The following is a 17,730-nucleotide window of genomic DNA, read 5'->3' as shown; positions in this document are numbered from 1 at the left end:
TGGGGGGGCGCTGTGCGTCCGCGCTCCGCCTCCTCACGCCCCCTCAGCCCGCGCCGCCTCGGGAATCCGCCCCGGACCCCGCCGCCATGTTGGGTCCGGATGAGTGACCCGGACTCGCAGCCGACTGGGACGGCGTGGGCGGGGGAGGGGGAACGGCCCGCAGCCCGCAGCCGGCCGAGCGCGCCGGCGCCGGAAGGCGGGGGGCGCGGCGTGAGTTCCGGTGAGCGGGCCGGCGGCGCGCGCAGGTAGCCGCCCCCCCCCGCCCTCGCCCTCGCCCCGCCTCGCCCCGCCCCGCCCCGCCCCCGCCGCGGAGGGGCGGAGCCGGGAGTGAGGGCGGGCGCCGCGCGGAGTGGAGGTGGAGAGTGAGGCCGAAGGGTGGGGGAGCCCGGGAATTCCCTCCTCCTGAAGTGGCGAGTGCGGGGCGGCTGTGCCGTCGTCGCTGCGGCCGGGCGCTCGGGACGAGGAGGTGGAGGAGGGAGAGGGCCCCGCGGGCCTCGCCTCCGCCCACCGCCCCCTCCTCGCCGCCCCGGGCCGCGCGGTAGCGGCGACTCATGAGAGCGCGGCTGGAGGGCAGGTAAGGACCCGGCTGGGCCCCGCGGGCGGAGGCGGCCGACCCCGGCCCGGGCAGCGCTAGGCCCCGGCGCCCGCCCGCCCGCCCGCCCGCGCCCCGAGGCTCCGAGGCTCCGGCGCTCCCCGCCCCGGCAGGCTCGGAGTCGGGAAGTTGGGGAGAAAGTTCTCCCCTCCCCCGTCCCGCTGGCCCGGCGGGCGTGTCTCCTTCCCGGCGCTACCTGCTCGCCCCCCTCACTCGGTCTCCGCCCCGTCCTGTCGTTCCCGGGCCCGCCCGCCCGCCCGCCCAGGTGCGACCGCAGGTCCTGGGAGCGGTGCGCTGCCTCCCGGCGGTGCCCGGGGGCGAGGTCGCTGGTGGCTCCCGCGGCCGCGGGCAGGGCCGGGAGCCGCAGCCCCCTTCCGTCCCGGAGCTGGAGGGTCCCCGTGGTAGCTGACGCCGGGCGGCAACTGTGCTGGGAGAGCGGACGTGGGCGTGTGTGGGGGGGCGGGGGGGAGCCTCTCGCTTTACTTGGTTTGATTGAAAACCGCAACATGTTTAAAGTTTTCCTTTGTTTTGGGTTGGGGGTTGGGAAGTATGCCATTCAGCGTCCGCTTTTACCGTGTTATGCCGCTCCACCTCCCATTGGGTTCGCTTCTCTGCCCACATGTTGCAGAAAATTTTGGTTTAAAGTGTGTTTTCCTTCTTGGTAATCGCTTCCAGCTTTTGCTTTATTGGGCATGGGGTTAGCGTCGTTTTCGGAAGCTCTTTGAAAACCAAGTCCGGTGTAGGGATGGCTTCGATTTTTGCCTTCTGATGAGTGGCAAATAAGTCCAGGGCAGGGATTGAATTATTTTCTGCGTAATTAGTTGAAACAGGCGTGGGATAACCTACGGTCTAGCAGTTTATAAATCGCTAAAGAAACGAGAAGTCTCTAGTGGAATCGCAACTTGATGTTCATGCCATCATGTATGTGTGTTTCATGGTGAGCTTTCACGTACATGATTTGACATATACCTGCACAAGATCGTAGTATACGTGTGTCCTCATAACTCTAGGATTGCAGTGCCAGCGGTATCTCGATAATTCTGAGTATTTGTGAAACATCCTGGTAAATTTCTAAAGTTAGGGACTAAGGAGAATACTACTAAATGGGTACATGTGACTGTGTACTTAAAGCATAGTACCTGGTAAATCTAATAACTAGGGCAGTGGCTCACGGTGGACAGAAAACATTTTGAATGGGCAGGTAACGAAGGAGTGTCATGTAGGAGAACGAGGATTTTGTGTGCGTCATATATTTCCTACATTCTGTAAGAAAGTTTTATTTCACTTCAGTCATACATCTGCTTTGTTTTACTGATACGTGAGACCACTGTCATAGTTGACATTTAAGAAAAGGAAGTCTAATTATTGTAAATTTTGGACATTACCCAAACCTCAGTGGCGATTTTGAATGCTGGTTGACCAATCCATAGAGTCTTAAGATTGAAAAAATAAAACGAAACACTTGCCTTTGATTCGAATCTAAATACAAGACCATTCGTATCCATGTTTCCAGAATAAAAGAAAAAAAAAAGCTTTTAAAATATGTACTCTGGTATAACCACCATAACGTTATAATAGCTTTTAATTTTGCAGTATGTTTTTGCTGACTTCATAAACCACAAAATTGACTCCTTTCTAGTCTACTGAAAGCGAAATTATGACTTTGACCCGTCTTCCTGAGATAGGTGGAATTTGTCTTATGACTGAAGTATAATATTAATATACGGGTGAAGTTTTCTTTTTTTTTTTTTTAATTCAGGAAAATCTCAAGCTAAAAAAATCAATGTCCATGCAAATAGATCTCCTTCATGATATGTAATGTTGAAAGAATAAATGTTACAAGCTAATAGCAACAATGCAGTATTAAGTGAAATATTACCAACCTGTGGTATAAGATTTATTTATACAAAGTCCAAATTTGCATCTTTTTAGGCAGTAAATTTGTTAACGTGAGTAATTTTTCTTTATAAACGTGTTTAACTCGATCTAGTGTTCAGTGTAGATGTCATTTATCCTTTTAGCATTATATTAAAAAGGTACAAACTTAGTTACAAACTAGGTCAGAAGAATGTAAGGTACAGCATAGGGAATATAGTCAATAATATTGTAATAACTTTGTATGGTGACAGGTGGTAATTAGACTTAGGAGGAATTGTTTCATAATATATAAAAATATCAAATCACTATGATGTACAGTTGAAGCTGGTAGGATGTTGTATGTCATTTGTACTTCAATTTTAAAAAGCACCTAATATCAAAAAGCACTACTAAGCTCTGGTATCCGGGAATGCAAACTTGGGAAATAAAAGTATAATTAAAAAAAAAAAAACCTGCAAGGAAGTGATTTCTGTACAAGTAAAGATATGGGAGGTGGGACGAAGTTGTGATTGGGACCCAGATTCTGTAGTGGTGACAAAGTTTTAACCTGCTGGTGGTTCCAAGGGTGTTTTTTTTTTTGTTGTTGTTTGTTTGTTTTTAAGAAGACTGTGTAATGTACTATATAAGGTGCTTGGGTAAAGAACATTTAGTGACTGCCTTTAGAACACTGCCTGGGCTGTCCTTTGCAAACAGGATTAGCCTTATTAAATCATAATCGTCATATTTTAGCTAGTGTTTATCGCTACTTTGACATATAAATAATACATTAATTATGTTAATGTTTTGAGGGTAGACAAACCAGATATTACTAACTTTAAATCCTCTTTAGTTTAATTGTGAATGATAAATATTAAGTAGTCAAAATGTGTATTAAACTAATGGATACTATTTTGTCAGTAAAATACAGCTTATTTTTCATAAAATTATATAAGTGACAAAATTCTTTAAATGCGACAAAATCGCATCAAGGTAATAAGTCTTTTAACCATTTTGTTTTCTTTTTTTAAAAGATTTTATGTATTTGAGAGAGAGCATGGGCACACTGGAACACAAGCTGCGGGGAGGGGCAAAGGGAGAGGAAGAAGCAGACTCCCCACTGAACAGGGAGTCAGGAGTGGGAGTCGGAGTGGAGGAGTGGAGTCCGAATCCAGTTGAGTCCCAGCTCCATCCCAGAACCCTGAGATCATGACCTGAACCGAAGGCAGACACTTAACCAACTGAGCCACCCAAGCACTCCCCATTTTCTGTTTTCTGTAACAGTAATTCTTTGGATGAGTAATTTTGGCCTGAGTTTTGATATTCTTAAGGATGTCATGAAATTCTCAGCATAATAAGTTTTCGTTTACTTAAGCTTTGTGAAGATGTGCCATATGGCACCTAACAGAAGAGTATGTTTTGTTTCAAGAAAGCGAATTGACAGTATGGTGTTGGAGTTTCAAAAATTCTGGGAATCATTGTATTCTACTTGCTTTATGTAATGGATTGCTTGCTGTTTTAGATGTTGATTTTATTGCTTTGCATTGTTGCAACGTAGAGTTAAAGAAGAGATCACATCTCTGCCCGATTCTTATAGGAACTTTCAGTCATGTTATAAAGGTGATGTTTGTGGCACTGGCTTTGTTATATGAATATTTACAGGAAGTTTTAGTTAAGATCTTCCATTGTTAAGACCTCTACATGGCTTAGGTCACCTTCAATTCAGATTTAAACAGGTCTGTTATACAAATCCAGAGTTCTTCCAGAGAAGTATAACTGCTTTTCTTTAAAGGTAATAATATGTGCCTATTAAATTATCTTGGTAATCTTATTGAATGTAGTGTGTATGGCAGTTTGTGTGCGGCTATGGTAGGGTATGTATTATCGCTTTTCTTCCTCTCAGCTGCTCCAGTGCCACAATTAGGCTGAGTATTGCTCAGCTGCAGCTGCTGGGTGATTATGAACCATCCAGCTCCTGTCTAAACTCAGAGGCAGATTTAGCAAAAGGAGCTATAGTAACAGCACAGGGTGAAAGAGAAGAGCCGGTGCTGCTGCCAATATCATTTTAGCATGTTTCTGTGCCAAGGAGTTGTTGGCTGCAGCAGCACTACTGTTGTCTTGGAACTAGCAGACTTGATGGCAACGTATCCTGGTCTGGATTGAGTTTACCTGATGTTTCTCTTTAAAATCTTGAAGCTCACTACAGGAAAGAGAGAGAATCCTATTATTTCAAAGTACAGGATGTTACTGATGGCCTGAATTACCAGCCTCAGCGCCCAGGATAGCAGCACCCTTCAGTTTCCTTGGTTTGAGTGCATATATGGGGCTCCCTGAAGTTTATACCGTATACTCCATGCTGCTTTAAGCTGTATCACATAGAAGTGCTGCTGCAGTTACTTTTTGTGGGATGGCAGGAGAGCTTATATGCAGGTTCTTCGGACATCCTACTTTCTCCCAGGAAGTGGAAGACCCTCAAAGGGGACTATTTCTAGAACTAGTGGCACACAGTATATCCCCTGTGTCTGCCTGAATTTTGCAAGTAGGAGACCTAGATTCTTTTTTTCTGTTGTTCTGTATTCCTGAAGTATGAGAAGATGGACATCAACAAACGCAGATACATTATCAGCTGTATATGGCAAGCCCCAGACTGGAAGGTGCCATAGTCAAATTGTGCTGCTCCTGAAATGTTACTGATTTTATAAACATGCTAAACAAAGAGCAGCAGCATCTTGTCCTCTCTTTTACCATGACTGTCAGAAAATCTACAGAGACAATCCTTTTGCTGATTCCAGGCTTTGGAACTTCTTTTGGGGTTGGCTAATTTGGGATGGGTAATCGGGAGCATTGGGAGAATCCGTGCTTGAACTTGTATAGCTAGAAGGAAGGAAGAGGTACAGAAGACTGAACTCCTGAATATTAACAAGTACACATTGTGATTGTGGTGCATACTTAGTAAAACACTGGCATATTGCCTCTTGTCTTTGTGCTCCTACAAAACTCCTCCAGTATGAAAGCACATTCTCCTTACATTATGATGATTTCTTTCTTTGACTGTGATATACGTGGCAAGGAAATGTTTTATATGAATAATTGAGAACAGTCTCTAGTAGAATATATGCTTAATAAATTTTGAGTTCTATACAGAGATGTAGTTCTGTGTGTATTTATGACTTTATAAATACAGATTTTGCTACACATATTTTGAAGATCTATCTCGGGGCACCTGGGTGGCTCAGTGGTTGAGCATCTGCCTTGGGCTCAGGGCATGATCCCTAGTCCAGGGATCAAGTCCTGCATCGGGCTCCCTGTGAGGAGCCTGCTTCTCCCTCTGTCTGTCTCTACCTCTCTCTCTGTGTCTCTCAAGAATAAAAATAAAATAAAATAAAGCAAAACTCTCTCTACTAAACTTTTATAAAACTTAGTGCTTTTTCATAAGCTATTGTTAAATTCTTTAGATTTTTACACTCAAAGTTTTGTTTTAGAAAATGATTTTATAAAACTGTACACACTTGCAAATGTGAATTTAAAGGTCATTTTGCTATTCCTAATAAACTGGAAACTAGTTGAAGTTAAACTAGTCTTTAAAGATTTATTTCAAAGAAATGTATTTTACTGTTTTAATGAATATAGAAAGCCCAAGCTATCCACCACAAAAAAAAAAAGGAAAAGAAAACCTAGTTTTTTTTCTAAAATACATTTGTTATCCTATCGTGTTACTAATAGCAATCAATATTATAATCAAGGACAGAAAGAAAAAAGTCCTTATTTTCTTGACGTAATGCGTGTAAAAGAATGCAAAGTTTATAGGATATGTCTGCTGTTACTGTGGATGTGGGTAAAATCAGGAAGTACTGGAAGGAAAGGACTGACCACTGAAACTTAAAGATTGTCTGGTTTCAGCTTAATGTTCTTAGTAGTGTGTAAACTCTAGATTTTCTTTTTTTTTTTTTAAAGATTTTATTTATTCATTCATGAGAGAGAGAGAGAGAGGCAGAGACACAGGGAGAGGGAGAAGCAAGGCTTCATGCAGGGAGCCTGACGTGGACTCGATTCCAGGTCTCCAGGATCAGGCCCTGGACTGAAAGTGGCACTAAACCGCTGAGCCACCTGGGTTGCCCATAAACTCTAGATTTTCTTAAACTAATTATGAAGGCTAGTCATTTCTCTAATTTTATTTATTTATTTTTATTTTTTATTTTTTTTAAGAGTTTATTTACTTATTCATGAGAGACACAGAGAGAGAGAGAGGCAGAGACACAGGCAGAGGGAGAAGCAGGCTCCAGGCAGGAAGCCCGATGTGGGACCCGATTCCAGGTCTCCAGGATCACACCCTGCGCTGAAGGCAGGCGCTAAACCACTGAGCCACCCAGGGATCCCCTATTTTTTTTTTTTATAATGTAGCAGTTTGTTAGCATTAAGTAGAAATGGGAGTGAAGTGAAGTGGAGAAAGTTGATAGCTTTTGCTGCATAATTTAATACTTATAATTGTTCTTTGGCAAGTTTATTTCTTACATTTGTTCTTATGCAATTAGTATTTTACAGGTAAGGGCATTTTTAGACTACTAACCGTCAGATATTTGAAAGGAGCAGAGAAGGCAACATGATATAAGGAGAGGACTACAAGGTAGAAGGCCATCTGGATTTTAATGCCACTAGAGACAATAAAAAGCTGTGTGGCCTTGGTTATTAGTTCAGTAAATTCCCTGCACCTCAGTTTCACCATTTGAAACAGGAGGTAATTGGGCCAGATGGTTTCTAATATCCTTTCAGCCTTATATAAATATAAATGTGTGATTCTATTACAGTTGAAGTTTTTTTTTAAAGCAAATTCTTTTTTTTAAAGATTTATCTATCTATCTATCTATCTATCTATCTATCTATCTATCTATCTATCTATCTATCTATTTATTTATGATAGACCTAGAGAGAGAGGCAGAGACACAGGAGGAGGGAGAAGCAGGCTCCATGCTGGGAGCCCGACATGGGACTCGATCCCGGGACTCCAGGATCGTGTCCTGGGCCAAAGGCAGGTACTAAACTGCTGAGCCACCCAGGGATCCCCACAGTTGAAGTTTTTATATTAATAACATTTTAAGGAAACATTTCAGAATCTAGAATTTGGAATAAAATTAAATAATAGGTAAATAAGGGTTGTCGTAAAAGAACTGATCCATAGACTTGGCAGGGGACTTTTCTCTAGCAAAGGTAGTGTTATTTCATTAAGTGGATATTTATTATTATTATTATTATTTTAAAGATTTTATTTATTTATTCATGATAGACACAGAGAGAGAGAGAGAGGGAGGGAGGCAGAAACACAGGTAGAGGGAGAAGCAGGCTCCATGCAGGGAGCCTGACATGGGACTCAATCCTGGAACTCCAGGATCACCCCCTGGGCGCTTAAACCGCTGAGCCACCCAGGCTGCCCTAAGTGGGTATTTATTAAACCAGTGGTGTAAAAAATACTGTGCTAGTTTTGATGTTATAAAAATGTTTGCAGCATGACTACAGCCTTTTAGAAATTGGGTGGGACTGGCTGAGATGAAACTGCTATAAATTTCATAGATTGGTAGATCTTTTTAGTGTGGTAATCCAGTACAACACTTCTCTGGTTTTTGATGGTATTAGTGTGTGATACCTCTGAAACTTTAATGAATCCTTTTGCACTAGATACGTGTAGCCTCAAGTAAACGGACTCAGTTCTCTAGACAGGAAGACTTGATTTAATTTTCTAGACATTTCATTACAGATAGGTATGACATAAATGCAGGTTCACAATTCTTATATAGAAGTTTTACTGTAAGGTGCATTGGAAAATAAGGCCTTTAAAAAACATTTCAGATTTATTTTGCAGCAAAATTATAAAGATAAGGGCTTTATATTCATTGAGGTAGATGCGATATCAGTTAACAGATAATTATTATTTGGATGATAGCTTTGCTGCATTATATCAGGAAAATAGCCACTATCATTAAAACTTTAAAAATTTTTAATTGATAAAAAAAGAGTAATTGTTCTGGAATTTTTTCTTTAACACATTTAGTTACTAGTTAGAACAAAATAAGCATAGACATTAGAAAATGGTTAGCTGTTTAAGGTTTGCAAAAAAGATTTTTAAAAAAAGGAAAAAGAAAAAGCCACTAAAATTCTAAGTAGATGTGTTCTCAAAGTTTGTCAGTTGGGTCGTTGAAAATCAAAATCTTTTCCCAGAAGGTCTTTTCGGGGAGGTTAGCCTTTTTTGGTTAGATTTCCAGGCAGACCATTCGAGTTTATAAGAATTTGACAAACATTTAATAGTGTTTCATTGGTAAATGTGTTCTGATTGATTTTCAGGTTTTTGTTTTTTTTAAGCCAGAGCTCTTAACATCTGAAATGTTTGGTCTACTAAATGTTCTGATTATACGGGAGGTGATCCCATTGCCTTGCCAGTTACCTTCTCACCTTCCCAGCTCTTCACCATTTAAAAATCATTGTTATGAGTTTCTTATTAGGATGCCAGGACCCTCCCAGTTAGGCATTGCTGTTAAGCTGAATTTAAGTATGGGGCGGGTGGGGGAGAGGTCTGCCTTAGTTCTCTCACCTGCTTGCTCCAGGCACTTTAAGCTTATTTCCTACTCTATACCTGTAGGACATGTGAAAAATGGGAAAGCTTCAAAAGATTGGAAATGAGAAATAGAAATGAGGAAAGTAGAAAAAGGCTTGGTAAAATGAGGAATGAATCTAATGTGGAAGTTTGTCCCTTTTTTTTTTCCTGTTTCCCACCTGTTTACTTGTCATAGGCATTAAGAAGGAAGAAAACCTGTTTTATAGCAGTTGGTATGCTCCACTTGTAGTTCATATGTATTATCACGGTTAGGTATTTGAAATACCTTTTCAAAATACAAAAAAAAAATTGTGAATGAGATAGTTATTTATTACATGTGAAGAAACTAAGGATCAGAAAATATATGTAGGGCAGCCCCAGTGGCTTAGAGGTTTAGTGCCGCCTTCAGCCCAGGGCATGATCCTGGAGACCCGGGATCCAATCCCACGTCAGGCTCCCCACACGGAGCCTGCTTCTCCCTCTGCCTGTATCTCTGCACCCCCACCCCCTGTGTCTCTAATAAATAAATAAAATCTTAAAAAAAAAAAAGAAAACATATGTAGTTTGCTAAGGTCACATGACTAGTGATGACTAGTGGAACTGAATTTATCTGACAATAAGCCTGTTCCCTATAAGACAACTTCCTTAGGGATAAAGAGAATGATGGAAAGGAGGATTTCTTTTTCCTTCTTCCTTAAACTGTACATTTTTGTTGGGGCTGAGAATTTTCAACCACTTACAGTTTTCTTTTTAGTTGAAGTAGCTTTGTGATACATATTTCATAATGGCAATCAAGGTCAGATATTATATGAACTGAAAAAGATGTATTATTACACTGTAGTAAATGCTTTCTTTTTGTAGATTTGGCTTTGTCATGAAAAATTGTTATACTAATTCCAAAGCATTCTTTATCTTTTAATAATAAGATGTTCAGCCCAGATTAACAAAGAGACAATGTTTGGATGTCTTTTCCAATCAAGTTTTTTTTTTTTTTTTTAGATCTAAATTTGATTTATCAAAAGAACAAAGCAGGCAAAAGATTGGGTATTAGACTAAACTGTAGAAAATGCTGTCCACTTGTAAGTTTGGGTTTGTAAAATATATGTGGAGTCTGTGTGTATATAGTCAGCTTCTGTTTTTCCCTGACACTCCTCTCCCCTACATTGAGTTTATGCTCAAACATGACTGACTCTAAAGCTGGCTCAAATTTCTAATATGCAACATTGCCTTTATTTCTACTAATTAAATCATTTATTCCTAGATGAGTTGGTAGAAATACATGGAAGATCTGTATTGTCTGAATGGTCCTACGTCACATTTTGGATATTCTAGAGAAAGAGAGCATGCTTTTAAATTTGCCCAGTTTAATGGCAGTTTCCTACACCTTGGTACAGACTCATCAGCCATTCAAAGCTTCCCTTCCTTCTGAAGAAATAGTAGGATTCTTCCGTACTGGCTTGTTCCTGTGAATATTATTGTTACACGAATTCCTTACTTTCTGGATGAAAAGTCTCATCTAAAGCTCCAAATGGAAATTTTGTTTGCTACTGATTTACTACAGTGTCAAATTTCATTGACAAAGATTTCCTTAAAGATCTTAGAAGTTTTTTCTTCTTTTCCTTCCTTTTATTTCTTCAGTTGTATCTAAGAATGTACCCTTTGTCCTCTTTTTTTTTTTTTTAAAAGATGTAGTTATTTATTCATGAGAGACACTGAGAGACAGGCAGAGACATAGGCAGAGGGAGAAGCAGGCTCCCTGTAGGGAGCCTGAGGCTCAAACGGCTGAGCTACCCAGGCGTCCCCCCTTTGTCCTCTTTAATAAGCTGAAGCATTGTTTTCTTTTAAGATTTTATTTATTTATTCATGAGAGAGAGAGTGGCAGAGACACAGAGGGAGAAGCAGACTCCATGCAGGGAGCCCAATTCGGGACTCGATCCCCGGTCTCCAGGATCACACCCTGGGCTGAAGGCAGGCGCTTAACTGCTGAGCCACTCAGGTGTCCCTGGAGCATTGTTTTCTAATAGAAATGCTAGGTTGATTTTATAGGATTATTATTCCACATAGAATATCTATCGTACAACTTTTTTAAAAAATTTTTTATTTATTTATGATAGTCACACAGAGAGCGAGAGAGAGAGAGGCAGAGACATAGGCAGAGGGAGAAGCAGGCTCCATGCACCGGGAGCCCGACGTGGGATTCGATCCCCGGTCTCCAGGATCCCGCCCTGGGCCAAAGGCAGGCGCCAAACCGCTGCGCCACCCAGGGATCCCTATCGTACAACTTTTTTACACATCACTCCCAACAGTTCCATTATTGCCCATGTTTATTAAGTCTACATAAGTATTGGCAGATAGGTTTTAAATTGTTGTGCCAAGTCTAAATGATAAGAGTGGCTGCTACCAGAAAGTAAACTCTATGAAGGTAGGGAGGGATCTTTGTTTTGGTTACAGAAGTTATCCCAAGCATCCAGAACAATAGCACAGAGTAAGCGGCACTAATTAAATGCTTTAAATTGTATGACAGTATAACAGTCTGCTGGCAGTGTTTGCTTATCACGGGCACGGGAGAAAGAAATGTCAACAAATAGCTAGTTCCTCATTAGAATCTCATGCAGTAACCACAGTTGCTTTTTACTCAGGGCTCCATGGAGTGGCAGGCCTAGAGCTAAACTAGTGGCATCAGTGCTCAGGTTGAATTCAAATAAACATTGTACTTAAATCTGATGGAGAAACTGAAGTTTGATTTGGCAGTGACTTGTGTTAAAAAGCAGTAAAAAAAAAAAAAGTATATACAACAAGGGGATTTCTTTTCTTTATATTTTATTCTTATATCTCGAGCAGCTGTACTTTCCTTTTTTTTTTTTAGATTTTATTTATTTATTCATGAGACACACACACACACACAGAGAGAGAGAGAGAGAGAGAGAGGCAGAAACAGGCTTCATGCAGGGAGCCTGATGTGGGACTCATCCTTAGTCCCCAGGATCACGCCCTGGCCTGAAGGCGGCGCTAAACCGCTGAGCCACCCAGGTAGCAGCTGTACTTCTTAAAAACTCTGGCACGCATCAGTTCCTCTTACATTATGTTGAGGTGAATGAGTTACATGCATATATCTGGTTGCAAGTAGAGCTAAGAAAAATAGTCTTTTGGCAGGGCTACCTTCCAGTGACAACCTTAGAAGGGAAAAATGAATTTTTGGTGGAAGAGTAGTAGTTTTTGCCACAGAAGGGGAGAGAAAGTAACCTATCCGTTAAAAAAGTTAGACATCTATATGGAAATATGCTATTTGGTTGTAGAAACGGGTAGAATATTTGAAAGTTGTGGACGAAGATGATACCTTTTTTTGTTTTTAAAGTAAGCGCTGTGGAGAACACCCTCATGACCCCGAGATCAAGAGTTGCATGATTTACTGAGTGAGCCAGCCAGCTAGGTGCCCCTGAGATGGTATCTTCTTATTTAACATGTTAGTATAGAAGCAAACTAATTATGATGGAAAAAGTCAAATATCCCAGCACCTTCTGGAAGTTTGCTTTTTTGCAAGCAGAGCATGTAAAAATACAATTTCATGTTTTAGGTGGTAAAAGAAGATATAAAAGTATTTGCTGTTTTTTTTTTTTTTTTTTTTTTTTTTTTTTTTTTATTTACGATAGTCATACAGAGAGAGAGAGAGGCAGAGACACAGGCAGAGGGAGAAGCAGGCTCCATGCACCAGGAGCCCGACGTGGGATTCGATCCCGGGTCTCCAGGATCGCGCCCTGGGCCAAAGGCAGGCGCCAAACCGCTGCGCCACCCAGGGATCCCGTATTTGCTGTTTTGAACTTAATTATGGCCAGTAGAAAAAAGTTATATGAAAATTATAGAAAGAACTCTTGGAAAAAAAAAAAAAAAACTCTTGGAGTAGGGACCATTTTGTCCTGGGTTTATATTAAAAGTAACAGCAAAAGTAGTTCTGGACTTCAAGAAGATGTATGCCCTGGGCTTTAGGAAATGTATGAAAACCAGTAAGAGTCTGTGATTTCAGATTCTGACACACGGTATACCACCTAAAAGGATGAAAAGTCTAAAAATGTCCCAAACTTTTTATATGAAGAGCTTGAGAAGCACTCTATGTGTGAGCGGGTCAGAAAAGAATTATGGATTGTATCTGCATTTATGTAGTCCTTTTAGTGATTGAGAAATGATAGTAATTAGCAATATCAAAGAATTTGGTAGGAATAGTGGCAGGTTATGATGGAGCTAAAGCCCTACCCCCATCTCATTTCATTACTCCTCACCCCCTTAGCTTTTCCTGCTGGGATTTTTTTTTTTTTTTCTTCTTCTGCTTGGATTGTTTGATTTTTATTTATTTATTTATTTTTTTAATGACCAGAACTTAAGTCAGAAGGAGGAACTCATGATAAAGGTCAAATAGAGGAGAAGGTCAAGAACCTCTTAGGATGTTGTCAGAAGATGAATAGGATTTTTAGAATGATTGATACCTAGAAGAAAAAAAAATGACAATGTAGATGATTCTTAGAGATAAATTCAAAGCTAGAAGGAAGCCACAGATGCACAACTTAGGGAAGGTGACATAATAGATAACAGGAAATGCCTAGCATGTCTTCTTTTTATCTCCTGACTTCTGTAACAAGAGGATGCCCTTTAAATTAGAAAAGCTAGGGACACCTGGGTAACTCAGTGGTTGAGCATCTGCCTTTGGCTCAGGGCGTGATCTTGGAGTCTCAGGATCAAGTCCCACATCGAGCTTCCTGCATGAAGCCTGCTTCTGCCTCTGCCTGTGTTTCTGCCCCTCTCTCTGTGTCTCTCATGAATAAGTAAATAAAATCTTAAAAAAAAAAATTAGAAAAGAGAATAAGAAAGTATATAATGGCTAAGGGGGCATCTAGCTTCTAGGTCCAGAAGAATTCTGTGTGAGTGTCCTGAAAGACATTTCTGATATTCTGAGGCCTCCATAATAGAGACAGGTAGATGTTTCCAAAAAAAAAAAAAAAAAAAAAAAAACACACACACACACAAAAACCACATTAAACAATACCTTAAATGAGGTTTGTTTACTTTCAGGTCTGTTTCTGGGTTTTCATTCTTTCCCAAATATTGTTTATTCTTGTGCCAATACCACATACATGAATGATGAGGACCAGCAGCAAGAAGAGCAGTTAATGTTCATTGAGTATTGCCTGCATGCCAGTTACAGTGATAAATACTGGATATTTTAAGTAATTCACTTCTGACAAAACTCTGTGAGTTAAGTATTTTTCTTTTGAAAATCTGACTTAAGTATTCTGACATTTAGTAATTTTATTTAATGAAAGGATTTAAAAAAATACAGAATCCTGCACAAATTTGTGTTTCATCATTGTCCACAGGCTGTGCTATTCTTTGCATCTTTCCAGTTTTAGTATATATGCTCTCAAAGTGAGCACTGCGTTTCTTTTTTTTAAAGACATTTATTTGTTTGAGAGAAAGAGAGCATGCACACATGTGCAGAGGGAGAGAGAAAAATAAGTTTTTTTTTTTTTAAGATTTTATCTATTTATTCATGAGAGACAGAGAGAGAGAGAGAGGCAGGCAGAGACATAGGCAGAGGGAGAAGCAGGCTCCATGCAGGGAGCCCGATGTGGGACTTCATCCTGGGACTGTGGGATCACGCCCTGAGCCAAAGGCAGATGCTCAACCACTGAGCCATCCAGGCGTCCCAGAGAGAGAAAATCTTGAGCAGACTCCCTGCTGAGCATGGAGCCAGTCATGAGACTCAGTCTCAGGATCCTGATATCACGACCTGAGTCAAAATCAAGTCAGGTGCATACTGACTGAGCCATCCAGGTGCCCTGAGTTAGTGTTCTTAATATCTGTATTTTTACAGATGAAGATATAAAGCTGTGAGAAGTTACTTTTTTTTTTTTTTTTTTTTAAGTAGGCTCCTCATTCAGCATGGAGTCCAACTTGGTGCTTGAACTTACAAGCCTGAGATCAAGAGTTGAGGTGAAGGGCAGCCCCAGTGGCACAGTAGTTTAGCACCACCTGCAGCCTGGGGTGTGATCCTGGAGACCCGGGTCGACTCCCATGTTGGGCTCCCTGCATGGGGCCTGCTTCTCCCTCTGCGTCCCCCCCCCCCCGCCCCCATGTGTCTCTTTGAATAAATAAATGAAATCTTTAAAAAAAAAAAAGAGTTGAGGTGAAGAGTCCATCGCTTAACTAAGCAACCCCAGGCACCCAAGAAGTTGCATTTACTCCTGTACAAGCTAGACATTCCTACCCCCTCCACTTGAAAAACAGTTGCAAATATCATGTCTTATTATTACCCTTAAGTAATACTTTAACCTTTATTTCCTAAATACAGGGATGTTTTCTTAACTGCAATACAAAGATTAAATTTAGAGATTTTAACAAAGCTATTTTATAATTATCCAATATACAGTTGTAGGTTGAATTGTGTTTTCCCAAAAATAGTTTTGTTTTGGGGATCTCTGGGTGGCTCAGCAGTTTAGTGCCTACCTTCGGCCCAGGGTGTGATTCTGAAGTCCCAGGATCGAGTCCCACATCGGGCTTCCTGCCTGGAGCCTGCTTCTCCCTCTGCCTGTGTGTCTCTGCCTCTCTCTCTCTCTTTGTGTCCCTCATGAATAAATAAATAAAATCTTAAAAAAGAAAACAAAACTTTTTTTTTAAGATTTTATTTATTCATGAGGGACACAAAGAAGCAGACATACAGGCAGAGGGAGAAGTAGGCTCCAGGCAGGGAGTCTGATGTGGGACTCGATCTCGGACCTCGGGATCACACCTGCAGATGCTCAACTACTGAGCCACCCAAGCGTCCCTGTTCTTATTCATTTTTTTAAAGAGATTTTATTTGAAAGAGAGAGACCACATGTGAGAGAGGGGAGGGAGAGAGAGAAGCAGACTCCCCACTGAGTGGGGGAGCCCATGGGGCTCAATCCCAGGACCCCAAGATGATGACCTAAGCCGAAATCAACCTTAACCAACTTAAGGTTGATTATCCAACTGAGCCACCCAGGCATCCCTGTGCTTATTCATTTTGATGCTCAAATTTATTGTTTTTGGTCAGCAAGGTCTTCAAGATGGCCCCATGTACTTTTGGTATATTCCCATCATTTTCTGAGTACTACTTTATTTTTTTGGTGTGAGATGTCTCAGGCTCATCTTGTACTTACCTTGCTCTGACTGTTTACTCAAGAAGCATTGATTCCTTTTAGCAGGTATCTGTGGTTTTGAATGGTTTGTTTTTATTTTTTTATTATTTTTTTAAATTTTTATTTTTATTTTAATTTATGATAGTCACAGAGACAGAGAGGCAGAGACACAAGCAGGCTCCATGCATCGGGAGCCCGACGTGGGATTCGATCCCGGGTCTCCAGGATCCCGCCCTGGGCCAAAGGCAGGCGCCAAACCGCTGTGCCACCCAGGGATCCCTGAATGGTTTGTTTTTAAAGTGTATTTTTATAATTGGCTGTTTTTAGTATGTAAAAGCTATATCTATATATATTTTGTAATTGTATATAGAATTTTGTATAGAAATTTTGTAATTGCTGTAAGTATTTTTTAATTGGTTTATATAAATCTCTTGTTTATGGGGCACCTGGATAGCTTAGTTGGTTAAGCATCTGCCTTCAGCTTAGATCATGAACCTGGGATCAAGCTCCACATCCAGCTCCCTGCTCTGCAAGGGGTTTGTTTCTCCCTTTTCTCTGCTTACTACTCCCCCTGCTTGTGCTCTCTCTGTCAAATAAAATCTTAAAAAAAAAAAAAATTATGTTTTTGATGGTACTTCATTTAATTTTTCTAGGTTTTTTTCCATATAAATAATCATTATGCATAAATAATTATTCTGACCCAACTCATTTCTAATATCCATCTTATTTGGTATGTTATCTAATTGCATTGTTTAGTACTTTCAGAACAGGTCAAAGTATTATTATAAATTTAGTAAGACTGTTTCTAGGGTTTGCCATTAAGCCATGATGCCAGAGTTTATTTGAGCTTTAGCTCTAGATATATAATAGAAGGATTCTTATATATATTTTTTAAGGATTTTATTTATTCATAAAGAGAGAGAGAGAGAGAGAGAGAGAAAGAAGAAGCAGGGGGGAGGGGCAGAAGCAGGGAGCTTCAGGGATTGTGACCTGAGTTGAAGGCAGATGCTTAACTGACTGAGCCACCCACTCTAGGATTTTTCTATTTCTGTGTCATGTTACGTTTCATCTTACTAAGTAGGAGTGGATACTGACTTAATTTTTTATTTTATTTTGAAATAGATAACTTTTCTTATTTTTTAATACTATGAATTATGAATAGACATCCTAATACAAAACTGTCCTTATGGGGATCCTTGGGTGGCTCAGCCATTTGGTGCCTGCCTTTGGCCCGGGGCATGATCCTGGAGTCCCGGGATCGAGTCCCACTTCGGGCTCTGTGCCTGGAGCCTGCTTCTCTGCCTGTGTCTCTGCCTCTCTCTCTCTCTCTCTCTCTCTCTCTCTCTCTCTCTCTCTCTGTGCCTCTCATGAATAAATAAATAAAATCTTAAAAAAAAAAAACCTATCCTTAGATTCTGGGAATAAACTACATATTTTTTTAGTAGAGAAGCATACAACAGTGGTTATGAGCACTGTCCAGTATAGTAATGAAGGGGGAAAAAAAAAACAAGCTGAAGGAGAACTCTGTTTCCTCTGTACAGTACCCACAGAAT

General features: G+C 40.9%; 1 protein-coding gene and 1 non-coding gene across 3 annotated transcripts in view; one reads left to right on the top strand and one right to left on the bottom strand.

Annotated features, from left to right (window-relative positions):
• Nucleotides 1–222: 222 nt before the first annotated feature.
• Nucleotides 223–17,730, top strand: part of YES1 (YES proto-oncogene 1, Src family tyrosine kinase) — a 63,359-nt gene continuing 45,851 nt past the window's right edge. The window contains exon 1 of one of the 2 annotated variants that reach the window (XM_055323769.1): nucleotides 223–245. The gene's annotated coding sequence lies outside the window, so the exon portion shown is untranslated. Of the gene's footprint in view, nucleotides 246–335; nucleotides 575–17,730 lie in introns of those variants that run through there. The other variant, XM_055323768.1, reaches the window with a different exon arrangement.
• LOC129509194 (U6 spliceosomal RNA) lies at nucleotides 14,349–14,452 on the bottom strand. The gene has a single exon (XR_008664304.1). It is a non-coding gene; the product is annotated as a U6 spliceosomal RNA (small nuclear RNA).

Source organism: Nyctereutes procyonoides, unplaced genomic scaffold, assembly GCF_905146905.1.
Source record: "Nyctereutes procyonoides isolate TBG_1078 unplaced genomic scaffold, NYPRO_anot_genome, whole genome shotgun sequence".
Classification (NCBI taxonomy): Eukaryota; Metazoa; Chordata; class Mammalia; order Carnivora; family Canidae; genus Nyctereutes; species Nyctereutes procyonoides.
The sequence above is the reverse complement of the archived record's forward strand: the minus strand, read 5'-3'. Positions and strand labels throughout refer to the sequence as shown.